Raw genomic sequence first — 23475 nt, forward strand, 5'->3', positions numbered from 1 at the left:
GAATCCGAATGGATTCCACACACTGGAATCCGGAATGGATTCCACACTGGATCCGAATGGATTCCACACTGGAATCCGAATGGATTCCACACTGGAATCCGAATGGATTCCACACTGGAATCCGAATGGATTCCACACTGGAATCCGAATGGATTCCACACTGGAATCCGAATGGATTCCACACTGGAATCCGAATGGATTTCACACTGGTATCCGAATGGATTTCACACTGGTATCCGAATGGATTCCACACTGGAATCCGAATGGATTCCACACTTGAATCCAAATGGATTCCACACTGGAATCCGAATGGATTCCACACTGGAATCCGAATTGATTCCACACTGAAATCCGAATGGATTCCACACTGGAATCCGAATGGATTGCACACTGGTATCCGAATGGTTTCCACACTGGAATCCGAATAGATTCCACACTGGAATCCGAATGGATTCCACACTGGAATCCGAATGTTTTCCACACTGGAATCCGAATGGATTCCACACTGGAATCCGAATGGATTCCACACTGGAATCCGAACGCATTCCACACTGGAATCCGAATGGATTCCACTTTGGAATCCGAATGAATTTCAAACTGGAATTCGAATCGAATTCAGACTTGAATCCGAATCGAATTCCAGCTCAAATCCGAATCGAATTCCGACTGGAAACCGAATCGTATTCCGACCGGAATCCGAAGGAATTTTGACTGGAGTCCGAATGGATTCCGATTGGAATCCGAATGGATTCCGACTGGAATCCGAATGGATTCCACACTGGAATCCGAATGGATTCCACAGTGGAATCCGAATCGTATTTCGACTGAAATCCGAATCGTATTCCGACTGAAATCCGAATCGAATTACGACTTAAATCCGAATCGAATTCCGACTGGAGTCCGAATCGAGTTCCAACTGGAGTCAAAATCGAATTCCGACTGTAGTCCGAATCGAATTCCGACTGGAATCCGACTCGAATTCTGAGTGGAATCCGAATTGAATTCCGGCAGGAATTCGAATCGACTTCCGACTGTAATCCGAATCGAATTCGGAAGGGTATCAAAATCGAATTCTGACTGGAATCCGAATGGATTCCGACTGGAATCCGAATGCATTCCGACTGGAATCCGAATGGTTTCTGAATGAAATCCGAATGGTTTTCGACTGAAATCCGAATGGTTTTCGACTTTAATCCGAATGGTTTCTGACTAGAATCTGAATGGATTCCGACTGGATTTCAGGAGAGATTTTCTAACTACTGCGTGTCTTTTCATTGCAATAGATTCCGGTTAGAATCGATTTGGATTTTCCTTTTATCAAAAATGAAGAGTGTAACTTTAAATTAAATTATTCTTTTTAATGTGGGACGTTTCCTTCGCGAGTATTTGAGTGTAAAGAAGTTTTACTGAGAAAAGTTTTCCAATGTTTATTCAATTTTATGAAAAAGCCATTGTAATTAAATTTTTGCAGGTCACATTTATAAGTTAATGGAAGAAGCAGAAGTATGGATTTATGCGGGATTTTTTATTTTCCTTATTTTTATTAATTTTAAGTGTTATTTATATTTATGAAGGAACGTTATGATGCGTTTGAGAGATACAAGAAAAGAATTTTCAAATTGTCGGAATAAGGCAATTAACGTTTTCGAGCGACGAGTTTTACTTTTTACATTTGGGAAATAGTACTTCTGCTTTTTTGGAACAAGTGCTGGGATGCCCCGTCCAGAGCGAACAAAACTAAGACGTTACACCCCTTATACGTTTCAAAAAACTTCGGAGTAGGACTGAATAGAACATTATCTTCTAGCCTTCTTTTCTTTATATATAAAAATGAGTTTACATTTCCTTTGAGGCAATATAACCCACGAACGGTTGCACCGATTTGAAAGATTTTCTCACTAATCTATTCGTCTTGGGATCAGCTGTGTTTGTATATAGGTAGGGTAAATGACCGAATAGTGAAGGAACTAAGCACTTTCCCTTACTGTTTGAGCTCATAAGTCTGATACATATTTTGTTTAGCTATTGAACCAACTTCCTTTGGTCGGGAAACCATCGCAACAATATTGATAATTATGCTATAAAATTAAACCACCAATTGTTGGTACAGTATTCCAATAGTTGAGGTATTTTGTTCCTATAGTTGCGAATCCTATTATTTTTCTATGGGACTCGAAACTATAGGAGCACTATCGCAACTATTGGTTTAAAGACGGTGGTGATATGTCAAGCAAACTAGAGATCATGTAGGTAACTGCGATTTATTCGTAGATTTGGCATAACACTTACTATCGCAACTATTAGAACACCCCCCCCTAACCATCGAATCAATTATCTTACAAAGAGTCCAAAAATTTGATGAGAAAAGTTAATAAACTGTCCGAAAACAATATCAGGGCAAGTTGTGAAGGGGCACAGTAATTTCTGCTAGCAATTAATTCTTAATTATTTCTTACTTAAAATTCAAGAGACGAGTTAGGACTTTCAATCACGATCCGGAAATACTTTAAGCATTTTTGGAAGCTGCAGGCATTTTAGAGGACAAATTCATGAATCTTCATTTCTTCAGCATTCCAAATGCAAATTGATAAGCGTACAGGCATGACTGTAGCATAGTGGCCTACAAAACATTTCAAAAATAGACAAATGTAGTGTTTCAAATAAAAAATTCAATATATTAATCAAATTGATAAAAAAAATCAACCCATAATTCAGAACAGAAGGAGATTATTTGAAGTGATTAATTTGAAGCTTTCTAGTTGGGTTGGGTATTGTCTGTTCTAAATATTCGGCGTGCCCCATAACACCGGGTAGGCATAGGCACCCTAACGTGGTGTGTTACGGAGTAAGATTTACCATGATCACATTGCCAGCTTCAAGCAAATCATGATCTTACGAATACCCTCCCCAATATCTAATTCCGTGGTACTTATGAGGGTGTCGATAAGTCGCGTCGGTGGCTTCTCTTAAGTAAGTACCACATCAAAATTTCCTTCCCGTCCCTGGTTACGGTGAAGATAGAAGTGACCAGGAATAGTAATCCTCATGCTTTAGTTGATTACGCTATGCAACAAATGTCAATGCCCTGTTTTTAACGTAGGAGAACAAAAGAAATCTTACGATGATTCAAATAGATGATTCGCCTCAGTCATGAGTTTTTAGGTGTTTAGTTGAGTGCGTTTCAACTCAAGGTTGATTTGAATCGTTCTTGAGTTTTGATATTTTGAGTTCATACCAATACTGCTCTTGTTTCACAAAAATTGACTCGTTCGCTTGCCATACAAAAAGAAAACAGTGCTAGCGGAAGTCAAAATCTACTATGGCACCAAATAAAATCACTTTACTTGCCTTATAGCTTCCAGCAGCGTTCGAAATTTCTTTTGGTCTAAATCTCCAGCGCTACTTCTTTCGAACTACTTCCGAATCCACACCGCACTACCTCAAGTCCACTCCCTGCCCAAGGTAGCTTTATCGCTCGCGGTAGATTTTATAACCCCAACATTATTTTATTGTACTAGGAAGGCCTTTCAGTAACTGTTTTCATCACATTGTAAATTTGGTTTTATTTTTTCACAAGTGAGATCCTAAAATAGGACTCAATGCGGTGCCAATCTGTTCATGTTTTACTCATACTGAGGAGCACTTTGGCTGTTTGGTAGTTTTGGGCTTTTTGACTTGACGAGTGAATAATTTGACTCTGCACTGACATTTACAAAAACAAAGATTTAGCAAAAATATATTTGTTTCCCATATGTTGAAGGAGTTTCATCCGCTCGCCAGTTTTATTTGTTCTAGATATAGCCACTTTTCAGTAGCACTTTCTTGAGCTGATTAGCTGTGGAAATAAAAGATGAAAAAACCAGCAACAACAAATTTCTGCAACCCCAGGATTTATTCAGCTTTTCAATACATATTCCTAACGCAATCCAATCAACTCATGATATAGGGTATCTGTTCCTATATCAATAACAATAAGGCAATGCGCATATAAAATGCATTGATTTCTCACCCAATAATCAAGAAACATGAGAAAAATTATGCTCGGCTCACGTGATTTTTAACTGAAACCAATTTGGTTACTTCAAAAATGAAATTATTATCACATTATAGAAGTATTTAGCTGAAAAACATCATCACCGCCATGCACCTATTTCAATAACATTCAAGAATAGTTAATCCTATGCCTGTACCTATATCAATAATACTGTTTCCAACATAAAATACGCACACTATTACATGGGTGTATACGTAACTATATGATTGCAGTGATGCCGAATTCTACAATGTTTTGTATTTGAGTTGAAATATAATTACGAAATTGCAGTTTTTGTTGTAGTTTTTCAACTTATCAGTTAAATTTTATGTTTGTCGTAGATTATCTTTTCGATATACCTTATTTTATAATCATAAGAGTTGAATTTCACAGTAAAAGTTTATTCAAGCATTTTTGAAATATAAATCTAGGTCGGCAACCCTTGATAGTACTGCAATGCATGTTAACAGTTTGGAATACGGGCAAGGATAATTTAGACGTTGTTCGAAATAAACCTATATCAAACTATAGGAAATCGCGTTGGTTTTTCAAATATAATTATATGTATAGTGAAAATGTGATGTGCTTTATGTGTTGTGAAGTGAATTTCGAAAGGATACACTTGTGTTAGCTTGAAATTGAGTGGAAAACAACAGCGTGAAAACAGACGAATCTGCTAGTAGCAATCTAGCAGTGCATCAAACCAACAGTTCAGAGGTAGGAAAATGAAAATAAAAGTGCATAATAATTTTATCTTTTAATAATTTGATTCTTGTGCATTAAAACATTACTTTATGAAAATCTTGAATAATATTCGAAACATTCAAGAATGTGTTCCATCCATTATTGTGTACATACGATGTGAGAAAATGTAATTAAATCGATTTTTTATTTGGTTTATCGACGGTTGGGATTAATATACGGGCTGTTATTAATATGGGAACAGATACCCTATTAATTCGCCATAGTGAAGAATCAACCTAGTGTCCAAACTCACTTAAAAAAAGATTTCATACACATCCACAACTCTGCCTCATGACTTTGCTTGAGCGGGTCAATGAATAAATTAAAAAGCGACTCACTTCAAATAATTAATTCGGTAATTCGAATGGTTCGTGTGTTGTGGTCGCGTGCTTGCAATCCATGCTTGCACTCCAACCTTCGCCAATGGATGAGGTTTTGCGACACTCACAGTTTTCCTTCGCACTAAACACGCATTTTTTATTTTTTTCAAAATCGTAGCCGCCAAAACATCATCCAACAAACCGATGACAGAACGGAACCCCCAAAATATCGAAGGTGGTTGTAGGCCAGACACTTGACAGCTTTTTTTTTGGAATGCCTACTGCTGCGTGTTATCTAATACATATCGCGCTTCGCACAAACCACCGCCCGACCAAACGACCGGCTGCTGCACCCTACATATGTACGAACGTATTTTTATTGATTGACCGAGTTGCCGTCTGTCGCGTCGCCAACCAAACCAACATCGAAAAAAGCTCCCATCATCAGATTCGTGTGAATGAACGAAGCCACCACCAGCCGTCCGTCCCAGATAGGCAGTGGGTACCACCTTCTCGCGAACAGCGGCTAGACCTTCGGTTCGCGTGGTTCGGTCTGGGTTTGGTGCGCGAAAATGTCCAACCGAGAAGCATAAAAGTCTGATTAATTCACCTAAAACGATGCTTCCCATGGTGCGTCAAGCGACATCTTTGACGCAACCGTATTAAACGGCCAGCGACAAAGGCAATTAAAATTAACAATTGTTTAATTCGGTGAGCTGATTCGAATTGTGTCAAAAGCAATAGTTTCCTCAGTGAAATAATTGCTTTTCAGTGCAATTCAGTTAAAAGTAAAAAAAAATGTAAAGACAAACATATGACAACCGGACCAATGATGACGATGATAATAACGGTGACAGTCATCACCGCCCGCCCTGTAAGTTGTTGCAAGTTTCGCTGAATCGCTTATCACACACGCGTCGTTACTTTGCTGGCTATGTTGGCAGCCGAATAGGCTTTTGGGTGGCTGACTGACACAAACATTTGGCGGGGCCGTTCGTTCGGTTGTTGCAATCACACATTTATTTATTTATCTATCACAGCCGTTCGGGCCGCGTGTGTTGCGCTGCGATGCGTTGCATTGCGTTGTCGTATGATGGTTGCTGCGTGTTTTGCTTTGGGAGTTCTTTTGTCAGTCAAGGCAACACTTGCGGACTGCTATCTGGGCCTTGCTTACTCAAGTCTCCAATCCAGAGGAATCAACAAGGCCGTTCGATAAGGCTTGGCGTGTTCCCAGAAGAGATGCGGCAGTCCGTGACTTTATGACGCAGTTGGGGAACTTGTGACTTCCCGGTGAATGCCTTTTGATTCTGGTTTGATCAACTAATTCCTTGTCGTTTGTATTTCCCGCATTGCCTCACGTACAAGACAAGAGGTTGTTTAGCCTCGGTTTAGTAACAATGGCGATGCAGCAATAGTTCGACGACTTCCCAGATGCCACACAACTTTTTCGAGGAAAAAAACTTTGATGAGTAACCTCTAAACAAGTTATTAACTTAAATTGAATTTATTAAAATATTCGGCTATGACGAGAGGGGATCACCCACGTTTGACGTGAATTCAAACTGAATTCGAATTAAAAAAAAAACCTAATTTATTCTATCCAAACTCATTCAAAATCCAAATCCAAATCCAATCCAAATCCAATCCAAATCCAATCCAAATCCAATCCAAATCCAATCCAAATCCAATCCAAATCCAATCCAAATCCAATCCAAATCCAATCCAAATCCAATCCAAACCAACCAAACCAATCCAAACCAACCAAACCAATCCAAACCAATCCAAACCAATCCAAATCCAATCCAAACCAATCCAAACCAATCCAAACCAACCAAACCAATCCAAACCAATCCAAACCAATCCAAACCAATCCAAACCAATCCAAACCAATCCAAACCAACCAATCCAAACCAACCAAACCAACCAAACCAATCCAAACCAATCCAAACCAATCCAAACCAATCCAACCAATCCAAACCAACCAAACCAATCCAAACCAATCCAAACCAATCCAACCAATCCAAACCAACCAAACCAATCCAAACCAAACCAAACCAACCAAACCAACCAAACCAATCCAAACCAATCCAAACCAACCAAACCAACCAAACCAATCCAAACCAATCCAAACCAACCAAACCAATCCAAACCAATCCAAACCAATCCAAACCAACCAAACCAATCCAAACCAATCCAAACCAATCCAAACCAATCCAAACCAACCAAACCAACCAAACCAATCCAAACCAATCCAAACCAATCCAAACCAATCCAAACCAACCAAACCAACCAAACCAATCCAAACCAATCCAAACCAACCAAACCAATCCAAACCAACCAAACCAATCCAAACCAACCAAACCAATCCAAACCAACCAAACCAATCCAAACCAATCCAAACCAATCCAAACCAACCAAACCAATCCAAACCAATCCAAACCAACCAAACCAATCCAAACCAATCCAAACCAATCCAAACCAACCAAACCAACCAAACCAATCCAACCAATCCAAACCAATCCAAACCAATCCAAACCAATCCAAACCAACCAACCAAACCAATCCAAACCAACCAAACCAAACCAAACCAATCCAAACCAATCCAAACCAATCCAAACCAACCAAACCAATCCAAACCAATCCAAACCAATCCAAACCAATCCAAACCAATCCAAACCAATCCAAACCAATCCAAATCCAACCAAACCAATCCAACCAATCCAAACCAATCCAAATCCAATCCAAACCAATCCAAACCAATCCAAACCAACCAAACCAATCCAAACCAACCAAACCAACCAATCCAAACCAACCAACCAAACCAAACCAACCAAACCAACCAATCCAAACCAACCAAACCAATCCAAACCAATCCAAACCAATCCAAACCAATCCAACCAACCAAACCAACCAACCAAACCAATCCAAACCAACCAAACCAATCCAAACCAATCCAAACCAATCCAAACCAATCCAAACCAATCCAAACCAATCCAAACCAACCAAACCAATCCAAACCAACCAAACCAATCCAAACCAATCCAAACCAATCCAAACCAATCCAAACCAATCCAAACCAATCCAAACCAATCCAAACCAATCCAAACCAATCCAAACCAACCAAACCAATCCAACCAAACCAACCAAACCAATCCAAACCAATCCAAACCAACCAAACCAATCCAAACCAACCAAACCAATCCAAACCAATCCAAACCAACCAAACCAATCCAAACCAATCCAAACCAATCCAAACCAACCAAACCAATCCAAACCAATCCAAACCAACCAAACCAATCCAAACCAATCCAAACCAATCCAAACCAATCCAAACCAACCAAACCAATCCAAACCAATCCAAACCAACCAAACCAACCAAACCAATCCAAACCAATCCAAACCAACCAAACCAACCAAACCAACCAAACCAATCCAAACCAATCCAAACCAATCCAACCAAACCAACCAAACCAATCCAAACCAATCCAAACCAACCAAACCAATCCAAACCAATCCAAACCAATCCAAACCAATCCAAACCAACCAAACCAATCCAAACCAATCCAAACCAATCCAAACCAACCAAACCAACCAAACCAATCCAAACCAATCCAAACCAATCCAAACCAACCAAACCAATCCAAACCAATCCAAACCAATCCAAACCAACCAAACCAACCAAACCAATCCAAACCAATCCAAACCAACCAAACCAACCAAACCAATCCAAACCAATCCAAACCAATCCAAACCAATCCAAACCAATCCAAACCAATCCAAACCAACCAAACCAATCCAAACCAATCCAAACCAATCCAAACCAACCAAACCAATCCAAACCAATCCAAACCAATCCAAACCAATCCAAACCAATCCAAACCAATCCAAACCAATCCAAACCAATCCAAACCAATCCAAACCAACCAAACCAATCCAAACCAATCCAAACCAATCCAAACCAATCCAAACCAATCCAAACCAATCCAACCAATCCAAACCAATCCAAACCAATCCAAACCAATCCAAACCAATCCAAACCAATCCAAACCAATCCAAACCAATCCAAACCAACCAAACCAATCCAAACCAATCCAAACCAATCCAAACCAACCAAACCAATCCAAACCAATCCAAACCAACCCAAACCAACCCAAACGCAACCAAACGCAATCCAAACGCAATCCAAACCAATCCAAACCAATCCAAACCAATCTAAACCAATCCAATCCAACCAATCGAAACCAACCGAAACCAATCGAAACCAATCGAAACCAATCCAAACCAACCAAACCAACCAAACCAATCCAAACCAATCCAAACCAACCAAACCAACCAAACCAATCCAAACCAATCCAAACCAATCCAAACCAATCCAAACCAATCCAAACCAATCCAAACCAATCCAAACCAACCAAACCAATCCAAACCAATCCAACCAATCCAAACCAATCCAAACCAATCCAAACCAATCCAAACCAATCCAAACCAACCAAACCAATCCAAACCAATCCAAACCAATCCAAACCAATCCAAACCAATCCAACCAACCAAACCAATCCAAACCAATCCAAACCAATCCAAACCAATCCAAACCAATCCAAACCAATCCAAACCAATCCAAACCAACCAAACCAATCCAAACCAATCCAAACCAATCCAAACCAATCCAAACCAATCCAAACCAATCCAAACCAATCCAAACCAATCCAAACCAATCCAAACCAATCCAAACCAATCCAAACCAATCCAAACCAATCCAAACCAATCCAAACCAACCAAACCAATCCAAACCAACCAAACCAATCCAAACCAATCCAAACCAACCAAACCAATCCAAACCAATCCAAACCAATCCAAACCAACCAAACCAATCCAAACCAATCCAAACCAATCCAAACCAACCAAACCAACCAAACCAATCCAAACCAATCCAAACCAATCCAAACCAATCCAAACCAATCCAAACCAATCCAAACCAATCCAAACCAATCCAAACCAACCAAACCAATCCAAACCAATCCAAACCAATCCAAACCAATCCAAACCAATCCAAACCAACCAAACCAATCCAAACCAACCAAACCAATCCAAACCAATCCAAACCAACCAAACCAATCCAAACCAATCCAAATCCAATCCAAACCAATCCAAACCAATCCAAACCAATCCAAACCAATCCAAACCAATCCAAACCAACCAAACCAATCCAAACCAACCAAACCAATCCAAACCAATCCAAACCAATCCAAACCAATCCAAACCAATCCAAACCAACCAAACCAATCCAAACCAATCCAAACCAATCCAAACCAATCCAAACGCAATCCAAACCAATCCAAACCAATCCAAACCAATCCAAACCAACCAAACCAATCCAAACCAACCAAACCAATCCAAACCAATCCAATCCAAACCAATCGAAACCAACCAAACCAATCGAACCAACCGAAACCAACCCAAACCAATCCAAACCAATCCAAACCAACCAAACCAATCCAAACCAATCCAAACCAATCCAAACCAATCCAAACCAACCAAACCAAACCAATCCAAACCAATCCAAACCAATCCAAACCAATCCAAACCAAACCAAACCAACCAAACCAATCCAAACCAATCCAAACCAATCCAAACCAATCCCAAACCAAACCAATCCAAACCAATCCAAACCAATCCAAACCAATCCAAACCAATCCAAACCAATCCAAACCAATCCAAACCAATCCAAACCAACCAAACCAATCCAAACCAATCCAAATCCAATCCAAACCAATCCAAACCAATCCAAACCAATCCAAACCAATCCAAACCAACCAAACCAATCCAAACCAATCCAAACCAATCCAAACCAATCCAAACCAATCCAAACCAATCCAAACCAATCCAAACCAATCCAAACCAATCCAAACCAATCCAAACCAAACCAAACCAACCAAATCCAATCCAAACACAACCAAACACAATCCAAACCAACCAAACCAATCCAAACCAATCCAAACCAATCCAAACCAATCCAAACCAATCCAAACCAATCCAAACCAATCCAAACCAATCCAAACCAATCCAAACCAATCCAAACCAAACCAATCCAAACCAAACCAACCAAACCAATCCAAACCAATCCAAACCAATCCAAACCAATCCAAACCAACCAATCCAACCAATCCAAATTAATCCAAACCAATCCAAACCAATCCAAACCAATCCAAACCAATCCAAACCAATCCAAACCAATCCAAACCAATCCAAACCAATCCAAACCAATCCAAACCAATCCAAATCCATTCCAAATCAATCCAAACCCAAATCCAATCCAAATCCAATCCAAATCCAATCCAAATCCAATCCAAATCCAATCCAAATCCAATCCAAATCCAATCCAAATCCAATCCAATCCAAATCCAATTCAAAGTCATTCAAAATCCAATCCAAAACCATTCCAGGTACAGTGGAAGTCCAATCCAAATCCAGATGTAGTCCAAATGCAATCCAAGTTCGTTCAGAATTCAATCCAATTTTGATCCAAATGCAATGCAAATTATATATAAATTTGTTTCGTATGTTACGAATTTTCGATATGAGGCCTGGAGACCCATAGTTTTATATACCAATTGACTCTGCTCGACGGACTGAGGTGATGTCTGTATGTGTGTGTTGTGTACAAATTTATTAGACATACTTTTGGACATAATTTTAGTATTGTCCGAATTACTTCAATCCAATCCAATCCAATTTTTTATGCCCAAAACACGCAAAAAAATACTCATTTATATTTAGTATTTTTGCACGATAAAGGCATCAACACCGCTAAGTGGATTAATCTGGGTTTTATTAATATTCGAAAGTGGGGATTTCATTTTACATTTTAACATTTTATCAGAAATAAAAGAAAAACAAAGAATTTCCGCTTTGCATCGTATCCATCGTGCAATATTTTGATTGTCGTGAATTTTATTATTGCCAAACCAAAATCAATATATAAAACCAAAAAAAATATTCCCACCCACCAAACTCAGCGACAAGAGGAAAGTTATAGAATTGGTAACCTTGATTTTCAACAAATAATGACGATTGTTTGTGTGAATACACCGATGTCAAAAAATTGAGCTTTTAGCTGATTTTTTTCATTGTCAAATGCAAATTTTGACAGTATTATTATGTATGAGAAAAAAATGTACAAAAGGTTTATCGGGGAAGCAGTCACCGAAGACTAGTGTTAATGTTTTGAACGACAAAACGAAAAGTTTCCATGCAAAAAGCAATACTGTTCTCAGATCAGATTTTGTCAAAGATCAGATTTCAATTATAATATTGGTAATAGTTTTACCTGCATTGCACAATACTTCTATTGTTTAATGTTAATGTTGTTACACAGTATAAGAAAAAACCAACCGCGTACTGCTTACCGTCTTTAATTAAATTGTTTCTAGATTTTATGAGAAGAGATTTTTTTTAATATCATCTTTTTGCTTCTTCTTTTTATTCATGCAACATCAAAGCGCCAATTGAAGGGTCCGATTCGAAACATTTCTGCATTCTAAGTAACAACTAATCTGCATGACATTCGCGTGCAGCTCGTTGAATCTTCGATGCATCGCCTGCGCCTAGAATTTGCCTCATTTTGCGTTGGAATGTTGCACACACGCTACCCTCCAGTAAAACAATGCCGACCTCACCATTTCAACTTTTCTGCCGCATGCAACTGTTGCTTTAATTCTCTGAGCCGAAAGCTACCTTTTTGTGACCCAAAAGAAAAAGTGCAATTCAAAAATCAAAAACTTCATTTACTCTGTCCCTGTGGGTGGGTGGCGGCGGCGGCGGTGCACCAACGAATTACAGTGCAGTAGTAGATCAGATTGGTTCTTTCGCTCTGTGCGGCAACAAAACGTTGCTCTCCGTTAGCTTCGCGGCGTGCGTGCGCGCGCCCGTCGTCGTCGGTGAGCGTCCATATCGGTGCGGCCCTCTCAGCGAGGCTCCCACCGGGCGTTAATGGGTGAGCGCGCTCCATATACATTCAAATCGTACATCCATGTGGCTGGTATTGGGGGAGATATACACAGAACCGTCTAAACGCCATAGCATAGCAGCCGCTTATCCAACGTTCAGTTTAGTAAACTTTCGATTGCCAGCGTGTTCGGATCGCAAAATTTCGCACGCTTCGCGGGTTTGTGGATTGTTTCGTTTGTTCTTATTCTTTCAGTACGGGTAGTCCTATCGAGAAGAAGAATCAACTGAGTTGGGTTGCATTTGGGGATCGGCACAGCACCTGGTAGTAGGCGCGGTTAGTGTGGTTAGGGGAGCAGACAGGATCAAGAACAGGAAGTACTAGAACCCGTAAGATCGAGGAAGGCCATTGTGATAAAGAAGTGAATTTGCGACCCATCCCAAGGGACGGTGCTGTCGGTGCAATAAATTTCTTCGGATTCTTACGAAATTGTGGTGCAGGTGTGTGTTGGATTTGTGTGATTGTATGCGCTTATAGAACACGCGATCGTGCAAAATTGTTGGATCCGAATCCCGAGATGTGTGCAATAATTTCGCACTGTACCTGAGTGCGTGTCAGTGAGGGTCGGCTGGTCACTAGAGGTTCCAGTCAGTGCCATGAGGAATGAATTCTCGTTGACCTTTCCGTTGCTTGGATAGTAAAGCTCTACTGCTAAGTGCTAGTGTTCTCATCAAGATCAACAACAATCCACGGTGCCTCTATAGTATTGCGGAGGCAACCGAAGTGTGAACGTGTGTAGCACGGAATCTTGTGAACTGAATGTGAACATCTGATCATTGCGCTGTCAAAATTCGGAAGCTCTCGAGTGAGGATAAAATCAGCTGTTCGCAAGCATCCGCAGAGTGTGACGTGGTGTGTAAATAGAAGTTACATAAACAAGCACGCAACTGTTCGACTGCCGTCTCATACCGCCCCACATTCGGAGGCTACGCTCCGAAGTCTTCCAGAAGTAGCGCGACGACGAAATCGTACGACTTCATCCAAAGGTGAATACACTTCTCCACAGAATTTGTCAAACAATTACATAACCCTCCTCAATCATTGCTGTCAAGCAGCCGAGCCGCAAACACCGATATCTTCCAACAGATAAACGCGTCCCAGTTGAGCAAATCTATTGGCCAAACGGTTTCGTCCGGCATAGTATCTCCGGGCGGGCGGCGAACAGCTGCGCGTTAGAGGCTGCGCAGCGACGATACGTTCGCGTTGCGTTTGACAGTTTGTCCCCCTGTGTGTATGGGGTGGAAGAACCGTCATATGGAACGCAAACGCATATCATGTGCGCCGGCCTTTTATCACTATATAGAGCCGAAAAGTGTGAGCGTGCGTGTGTGACGCGATCCCGTGACACACACGGTGCCTCACACCGGATTACCGCCACCTTCCCGATAGCTGTGCATGCGTTCATGCTCGGTCGCACTAATTAGGTCACAATCGAGCGGCGGTGGAGAACGAACGAACTTGCGAACACGATGACAAATTGAGCGTCGTTTTTTTATGCGGGTTGTCATAATCAGGGTTGATGTGCGAAATAGTGATCATACTGCTGATGGGAAATAGTGAACGAAAAGTGACTATCAGCCGAACAAAAGTAAATAAAAAGTGATTACTAATCCAGTTTACGGGTGATATCACAATTCGTTGTTTGATGTTTTTTTCAAGCACGTGAAAAACAAGTCTTTGGGACGTGACAAAAGAACAGCGATGTTGAATTACTTTTAAATTCCGTTCCGTTTGTGTCCTTTTTTATTTGCCCTCAGATCAAATTGAATCGTTTGTTTAAAAAACTGCATGTGACATTTTTGGCCAAAATGAGATTTTTATATATTCAGAATCCTCGTCTAGAAATACGTAATCTGACAAAAAACAACTTTTTTTTAGGAATGTATGAATTTTTGTCTTCGTTTGTTTGCGAAACTAAATAGTATGTGCGTGCACGCACTATGAAAAACAATTATGGAGCACTGATTGCAGTTTTCGCACTGGAAGTGCCCCAGGGTGTTAAGTTTTGCCAAAAATCACTGACCTGTATCGAAGAACTCGAAAGATACGGTGCCAATTTGTTCAACACAGTTTTTTGTTGTTTTCTCGAAATTGTGTAAAATGTATCCATTATGCAGTTTCTCAAACATATGCTTCAATTATCGTTTCACGGTGCTTCTCATTGTTGCGGATAATGATAACCTTGATTTACTTTTGTTTGATTGGTTTTTTGTTTTGTAAAAGTTTGGAAAGGAGTATTAATATTAATCAATGTTATATCAACTCCATTGCTTCTTCAAGCTTCCGGATTATTAAATCCAGCGTGCATTTAGTTTTGGAATCATAATAAAACATATTGAAACAATGGCATCAAATTGATCCAATTTCGGATTTATGATCTGAGGAAGCAAAGATCATCCCTAGTGTCCTCGGAACAAATCACTTTACTCTTCCAGAAAAAAATCTGAGCAATTCGTTATTGACCCATATTTTTCTGATATTATCACAAAGCCACACATATTTTCACCAATATTTAGTAAACCCGGAAACACATATTTCGTGGACACTAAATCACTCGCGTCGTTGTTAAAACTTGAAATCACTAAAACATTCTTTTCTCTATGAAAATTCAATGAAAACATCAACCGAACCTGATTCTTAATTTTGCGCAAACAAAGAAAAACGTGACAGACATTTTAAAAGCAACCATCGCATGGCTTGCTGGGATGTCCCATGGAAAATTAAGAGCTACTAAAAAAACTAAAATCTCGCTGCTTCTTGAAAAATCCAATCCAACAGCTTTTTGAGTGAAAGTATTGGTATCCCAAATAAAATATTCCACATCATTTTTGTTTTACCAAGACTTTTTTACTTTAACGAGTATTCCAAACCATCCGTTTAGCTTGTTAATAATCAGTAATAAACCTGTGTTTTGTTCCCGGTATAAAAATCCTTATGAAAATGAATTAACTATTTCGTGAATTGGATACACTTTTATTGTGCTCAGAAGGGTCCACCTGGGGCTTAGGTGAAACAGTCAAGTAAACAGTTGAAACTCGATGGTCAACTGTGATGAAAAGAAGAGCAAGTGTCAAAACAAGAGAAAAGAAGCAGCGTCTTTGCAGGTCTCGTCTCAGATATTGCCCATTTGAATTGTCGCCATTTTAACAAGTTGGACAGCAGCACATCGAATAGAGAGATTCATCTGTCACGTGAATTGAGCATCTCAGTGGTTTGAGATTTTTTTTTAAAAATCGCGTTGAACGATTATTGTTTGAAACTCAACGTGGACTGGCTTTATGTACCAACAAATTTAAAAATTCTTAATAATTGAGGAGTGAAAAATTACTACAAAAATATCCTTGGAAATCAACATTTTCAGTTTCAAATTTGAGCACATTTTGAGGCCATTTTGATGAGGCTGAGGGTGGTAGTTTCTAAGCAAAGCATATTCAGTGGCCCGAAAAATGTTTTTGATGGAAATGTTTTTGATTTCAAGCCTCTCAATAGAAATTTGAGAATACTGTGCTAAATATGCGACATGTTTTTGATGTTTTTTATTTTTGAATATTTTTAAATTTTGAATATTTTTTATTTTGGGTACTTACGAATTTAATTGTACCAAATAAATAAGGCTGGAAATGGCTCAAAAAAAGTATCCTATGAGGTCGAAAAGCCAAGAGCAAAAGTTTCTAACCAATGGCCTGGAAATGTTTTAGAAGAAAATATGATTGATTTATAGCCTCTCGAACTTCTATTCTAAACCCATAAGAATCTCCTTAGTGGACAACTTGGGTGAGCCTGGCCTGGTTTAAATAATATTTCTGATTGGAAACGCCTTCAGATTTGAACGCTTTAAATTGTTGGTGGCGAAATATTATTCACATAGTATCATAGGAGATCGAAAATCTACACAACTTTTTTAGGTATATGGCGCACATATACATTTAGGCCAAATTTATTGACAGCTCATAGTAGAAAACGGCATGAAAATGTTTTGAAGTAAAAAATTCTGTTTTAGGGTGACTAAGAGATTAAATATTTTTAATTGATAGTGGAGGAATATTACTCAATAAGTGTACCATTGGAGGTCGAAAAGCTTCAAAACTTTTTTTGAGCGCATTTTTAGGCACGTATTCATTGAAACTAAATTTATAGGCGGAAGATTCCATAAAATGCATTTTGATGGCCAGAAAATGTTCCTAAAGACAATGTTTATCATTTTGACCTCTCAATTTATGTACATATTAAAATCCAGGAAAGCCTTCTTAGTGGGTGTCACCTTGAGATAGCGAATATCCCCAGAGAAAACTTTTAAATAGTGGGTCACCTATTCAATTATGCTGAATATGTCAAGTGGAAACTATTTTTCATTTTGTGCATCTACGAATTCTTTTTTATTTATTTGATAGGGCGTAACAATACTCAAAAAGTATATCATATAGGGTCAAAAAGGTACAACATATTTTTTAGATTACAGATGGTTGTTTGCATTCTAGCAATACATTCTGAATTTCATTCCAAATGGGGAAAAAATGTTTCAAAAATAAATATTTTTGATTTTGAGCGCCTTAGAAATAAAACTACTCATAAAGCAAATCATTGTAAGTGCAGAAGCTTCAGATTTTTTTTTCGATTGTGTTGGGGGCGCTTTTTAAGTAATGTTGAATCTTCTAGGGTCTGTCTATAAGGGAGGAAAACTATTTAAGAGGAATATCTCTAGGACAAACATCTGAGTAGTTAGAACGCCTACTCAATGATGATGAAGCTATTAAGAAGAAGTTTCCTCAAAATGCCTCAGTGGAAGAGGAAGTTGAAGCGCTTCTATATGGATGCTGAATCTATAAGGTGAAAAATTGTTGTACTCTTAGTGGACAAACATTCCTTCGATGAAAGTTATTTTATATTAGTGTGTCTCAATGCTCAAAACCGATAGTTTGAGGGATTGGCAGTTAGAAAGTGCTTCACAGGAATATTCGGGAGCAAGGCGTAAATCTGTTTCGAGGTGATCATAGTGGATGGAGAACCCATTACAGTAAAATATTTGTAAGCAGGGGTGTCAAAAATCTATTAGGTAAAATCAAAAAGTAGATCCCTGGAGATCCCTTCGTTTTCAATCGCTCATAATACTTAACTTGTATATAATAATGTATGGACTTAGCGTTAAAAAATTTATCGCCCAACCAATTCTCGCTAACAAGAAAAAATACGTAAGTGCTCTTCATTGGCGAATATCCTCACGGGGAAAATTTGAGCTTATCTTCGAGCTCCTTCCCAAGGTAAAGGGTGTCCCTTTCCTGAAAGTATAAACATAACTAACGAAAAAATACGCATTATTTGGCTCAAATTTCATATGTACTTCCTATGTACTTCCTCTTGAATAAGAATAATGGTAAGAAAAAACAATGGATTAAAAGTTTCTTCCTGCCGATTTAACTCACGAACGGATTGAAGAATTTGCAAGATTTTCTTTCTAATCGATTCGTCTTGGAGCCCGCACTCTTTGTATATACAAAGAGTTGGTTAATTCAATGGGCAAAGGTTAAATCAAGGTGAATACAAACAGGAGTAACAGTATGCCAATTGCATGATTCAGCCAAGATGAATACACTACTAGGTGCTCCAATCTGTCCAGTTTATGGGAGAGAAGAAGGCGGGGGTGAAAAAATCATTTTCAGTGCAAAACGACAACAAACCGACTGGCTTTCCCATACTAAAATCCAAGATGGCTGAATCGTGAATTTGGCAGATTGGAACACCTAGTGGTGTATTCATCTTGGATTCAGCCATCTTGGATTTATATATAGGGCAGCCACCGAGTTTGTTTATGTTTTGCACTGAAAATGAATTTTTCACCCCCGCGCTAGTCTCTCCCATCTACTGTCGAAGTGAGTGAACCCTGATATAAGAACCCTGGGTTAAATATCATAGAAATACAGTTTTGGAACAACTGTTGAGGAAAACAAATCAAACGAGCTGAATTTGATCTAGAGTGCGGGGCTACAAATAGTTCAGCATGAAGCATTTGCAACCCAAATGCCCGGGCAAAGCTGGGTATTTTTCGCTAGTAATTAATATTTTGTTTTTGTTCGTGTTAAAGACATGAAATAGTTGGTTAGCAGACAAATCTGCAGTATGCGAAGGATTTTCAGTGTTCCACAAGAGCCGGAGCTTAGGTTGGCGATCTTGCCCCACTTTCCTTTACTGAATGATGATGAAACCATTGGGTACCGTGCGGGACTGAAATCCGTACAGCACCGAAATCCGTCCACCTCATGAGATATTTATAAATTAAAGGGGGTTGAAGGTAATTAATGTAGAAATAATTTTTCTTATCCTGTTCAGATACTTGGCAGTAAGCTTTTAGGGAATAGAAATGGAAAGAAGGCTTCAAAACAAATCGCCACCCACCAAACGCAGAGTTTTTGCCGCCATTTTGTTTTCGGGTACAGCATAATTGCACCAAAAGAAACTGTGTTTTAATTGCTAATTGCGAATCATTACATAAGATAAACGGAATACAAATCGAAGAGATCGCTTCCTAAGGTGCGTATCGAACTATTTACAGTAGTAATTTAGTCAACCAGAATGCTATAATTTAAATATTTAGTTAAAAAATTTAGTTAAAAAATCCTTTGATTTGAAATCCGTCCACTGTAGACGGATTTCGAGTCAGGAGTAGTTAATTTTATTCATTATTTTATCATGTTTTTCGTAGTATTTAATGAGTAAATGTGAAACACTTCAAAAGAAGAAACCTTCATGCTCCTGTGCCAATGACAAACGTTTTATTTACGGTCGATTCCTATTTTCTAATGACTTTTTCATGTACTAACGTGAAGTGTACGAATTTTGATGCCCCACGGTAGAGGTTTTTTGAAATCCCATAAGGAGGAAGATGAAGCGCTATGTATAACATGGATGCTACTGATTCTATAAGGTAAAAAAATGTGTACTCTTAGTGGACAGACACTCCTTCAAATAAAGTTATTTTATATTACGGCGTCAAATTTATATAGTTTGAGGGATTGGCAGTTAATCATAAAACGCTTCACAGGAGGGCGAAATGTTCAAGAGCAAGGCATAAAATCTGCTTCGAAGTGTTCAGAGAATCCTTCACAGCAAAATATTTGTAAGTTGGGGCGTCACAAATTTGTATGTCCAAAATCTGTTATGTAAAATCAAGAAGTAGATCCCTGAAGATCCCTTCGTGCGTTGACATTTATCGCCCAACCTATCCTCGCTAACAGGAAAAAATCCGTAAGTGACGCCAGTGAGCATCTGTCTCTATAATGTGCAACCTTCATTGGCGAATATCCTTACGGGGGAAAATTGAGCTCATCTTCGAGCTCCTTCCGAAGGTGAAGTATGTCCCTGAAAGGATAAACACGACTAATATCATGAAAAATACGCAACGTTTGGCTCAATTTTCACATTTATTCATTGCATACTTCTTCTTCAATAAAGGTATGAAAAAATCTGCATTCCTAACAAACATCGGAAGCTGGTTTGTTTCGTTAAAAATATGCTTCTTCAGCTAAAAATCTAATTTATTCAGAGCTTAAATTGCTTGTTAGGTTGTCTGTAATTCAAAGATTATTCCTTTCTTTATTTGTTAGGCACTCTGTGTTACTTAACCGCTACTGTGCCGAGATCTACTGGGGTATTCTGCTGTACAGAATCCACACAGAATCTATTTTTAGATTTCCATTACCATTATCGTTGTCGCTGCCAGTCCATCTCATCGTGAGTCCATTGTGTCCGTTTGTCCATGTCGTGCATTCAATGATCGTTGAATTGTTCTGTTGCCATTTATCCGGGTACGTTGGAGCAATGCCTCCGAGAAGAACAAGTTGTCAGTCGTCATCAGGCAGCCGTGTCGATAAGGCGCGTCTCCCAATACGTTACCGTATAGGCTGCGCATCTGGCGACTGACAAGGGTTTGATGGAGGGTCTAGGAATCGAGCCCATGACCATTCGCTTGTAAGGCGAACGTGTAGCCAACTACGCTACGGGTCCCTCTGCAACTAAGATTTGTTTAATACAAAATATTTTTTTTATTTATATGGTGCGTTTGAAATCGATGACCCCATACGTAAAACATGTCACGCATCTGACCCCTCAGGTTCGGCACAGATTTCTTCGTAACTATTTCAGTCATTTTTTTAAAATTCCTTTGCAAATTTTTCGATGCGTTTTCTTTTTTATGTGTTTCCTTAAATCAGAGCCCGACATGTCTCAATTGGCCTGGCTTGATGGCACTATGAAGGATTCATATCTTTCGGCATGTAAAGCACTTTATTTGCATCATAATGATCGGACCAAACCAACACTGGAAAATTATGTTTGTTTGGACCACTAATGATCCATGAAACGACGATTCAAGATCTCACGGATTCAGTGTCCGTCTTTATAGTTTCCAATGTAACAAATGGTTCCGCCCATTTACCACGTTCGCAAATAGTTTGTCAAACCATAGTCGTCTTACTTGGTATAATATTTATTTTCAACGTCCATGATGATGCACAATGATTCCGCTAGCGGCCGGCATTACACATTAAGTCCTGTCCAATGAGCAGCTTGAAGTAGGTCGATAGGTTTCATTTGACAAAAAAGTACGAGCAGGATGGGAGAAACTTTGAACTACTTCAACCTGTTCATTAGAGAAAACTATTTTTTCAACACTCTCGCTTTCATCTACTCAGTGACTAAGTAAAATTGTATTGCCGATTTTCGTCAAAAACGGGACTACTCATAGTTTTAAGCAATTTGACGGAAATTCAGTAAAATTTCCGTGGCAATTTACTCAGTCACTTAGTATATGACAGTTAGAGTGAAATGAAGTTTCCTCGAATAAAAATCGTATAAAAAATAGTCAAAAAGCGTATTATGGGCGGTTGGGAAGCATTTTTTTTTGGAAGTTTGGGGCGCACATTCATGACGTAATTTTAATTTTTTTCCAATTTGGAACGAACTCAAACCATACTCAATCTTTACCGTGGAATGGAAAATATTTTTGATTTTAGGCGCCTACGAATTCAAATGTTCACGAGCGATGGAAAAGCTACAAACCTAAATTTTACAAAGAATTGTGATTCACACATTCATGGCGGCTAAATTTGTTTTTCGGCGGTATTATAACTTGATTTCAATTGACAATTGGCACCCACGAATTTATGCGGTGGTGCCTATAGGGGCTGAAAATTAATTTAAAAGCGTATCATGGACAGTTGAAAAGCTTCAAACCAGAATTTTTAGTGTCATAGAACCCGAATCTTTCATTCAATCTCTCGGCGATATTAAAATTTAATTACAATTTAAAACAAAATATTCAATGTCGTTCATGGAATGAAAATATTTTCGATTTTGAACGATTTTTTCGATTTTGAACGTCCACGCATTTAAATGTTCCCAAAATACCTATGCTCAAAAATCATCATCGGGCGAGAGAATTAAGAGTCACGCCTTCGTTTGTTGCTGAAACTCTAGACGATATTATAGTTTAATTCCAGTTTTAACAAAACTCATTGAGTAGTATCAATGCCGTCTATGAAATGGAAAAAATGTTTGATTCTGTGCGACTACAAATTTAAATGTTCCAATGGGGAGAATTACTCATGAAGTGTGTCATCGGTGGTTCAAAAGCCACAAACCCTCATTTTTTGAGATATTTGTGAGGCACGCATTTAGGGAGGCTATATATCTATAAATCTATTGCTGAATCTCTCGATGGTATTATGATTAATTTCCATGTAAATAAAACTCACGCATTATAGGTACAACGTCTTCCATGCGATGGAACATAATTGTGGCCGCCTCCAAATTTAAATGTTCAAAGGTGGTGCCGCTGGAGGCGGAAAATCACTCATAGAGCGTCTCATCATGGTTGAAAAGTGGCAAACCTTATTTTTTTTTAGATAATTGTGAGGCATGCATTCATGAATCTCTACACCCAACCGGCGGATGTTAGATTTTCTAACAATTCTGTATAAGAAACTACCAAAACCTGTATAAGAACTGGGCATATACGAAATTGTTAGATTCTTATACAAGTATTGTATAAGAATCTAACAATTTTGTAAGGATTAATTATTTTTAGAGCTTCTTAGGGGAAATGCTACAAGGTTAGAAGGCTATTCTTCTTCCATTTACTTCCACTATTAACTTAATAGTGGAAGTAAATGGAAGAATAATAGTCTTTTAATTTTGTAAGCTTTTCTAACAATATTTATTTGAGAGCTTACATTTCTTGTATAAGAATCTAACAATTTCGGATATGCCCAGTTCTTATACAGGTTTTGTTAGATTCTTATACAGAATTGTTAGAAAATCTAACAACCGCCGGTTGGGTGTAGGCGATGGTTTCAAAATAATGCATTCCTAATAGCCAAAAA

The 23475-nt window shown here is 38.8% G+C and overlaps 1 protein-coding gene across 3 annotated transcripts in view; it reads left to right on the forward strand.

Annotated features, from left to right (window-relative positions):
* LOC134226606 (elongation of very long chain fatty acids protein AAEL008004) overlaps positions 1-23475 on the forward strand; it is a 318180-nt gene that overhangs the window by 129826 nt on the left and 164879 nt on the right. The window contains exon 1 of one of the 3 annotated variants that reach the window (XM_062707503.1): positions 13183-14088. The exons of 1 other annotated variant lie outside the window; for it this stretch is intronic. The gene's annotated coding sequence lies outside the window, so the exon portion shown is untranslated. Of the gene's footprint in view, positions 1-13182; positions 14089-23475 lie in introns of those variants that run through there. One more of the 3 variants, XM_062707486.1, reaches the window with a different exon arrangement.

The sequence above is a fragment of the Armigeres subalbatus genome, chromosome 1 (assembly GCF_024139115.2).
Source record: "Armigeres subalbatus isolate Guangzhou_Male chromosome 1, GZ_Asu_2, whole genome shotgun sequence".
Classification (NCBI taxonomy): Eukaryota; Metazoa; Arthropoda; class Insecta; order Diptera; family Culicidae; genus Armigeres; species Armigeres subalbatus.